Source organism: Oryzias melastigma, unplaced genomic scaffold (assembly GCF_002922805.2).
Source record: "Oryzias melastigma strain HK-1 unplaced genomic scaffold, ASM292280v2 sc00283, whole genome shotgun sequence".
Taxonomy (NCBI): domain Eukaryota; kingdom Metazoa; phylum Chordata; class Actinopteri; order Beloniformes; family Adrianichthyidae; genus Oryzias; species Oryzias melastigma.
This window is the reverse complement of record NW_023416905.1, coordinates 209395-209664: the sequence shown is the minus strand read 5'-3', so window position 1 is coordinate 209664 and position 270 is coordinate 209395.

The following is a 270-nucleotide window of genomic DNA, read 5'->3' as shown; positions in this document are numbered from 1 at the left end:
CTCTAAATGTTAATGAGGAACTCATATTTGATCATCTTTCACTTTAAAAAGGGGCGGAGACCGCAGAGAACTCTAAGTTTCCTGAAGATAACCTGCTACCGACCAGGTTTCGTTCACAGACGCAGTTACCATAGTGATTGATTCTGAGTTCAGCTTAACCCATTTCTTGGAACGGGCTTGGTTTCACCCACTTCCCCGGGTTTGAGTTATCCCTCTTTCTGGAACCAAAAACTCAGAGTTTTACTGAATTTGGAGTTCACGAACTCAGAG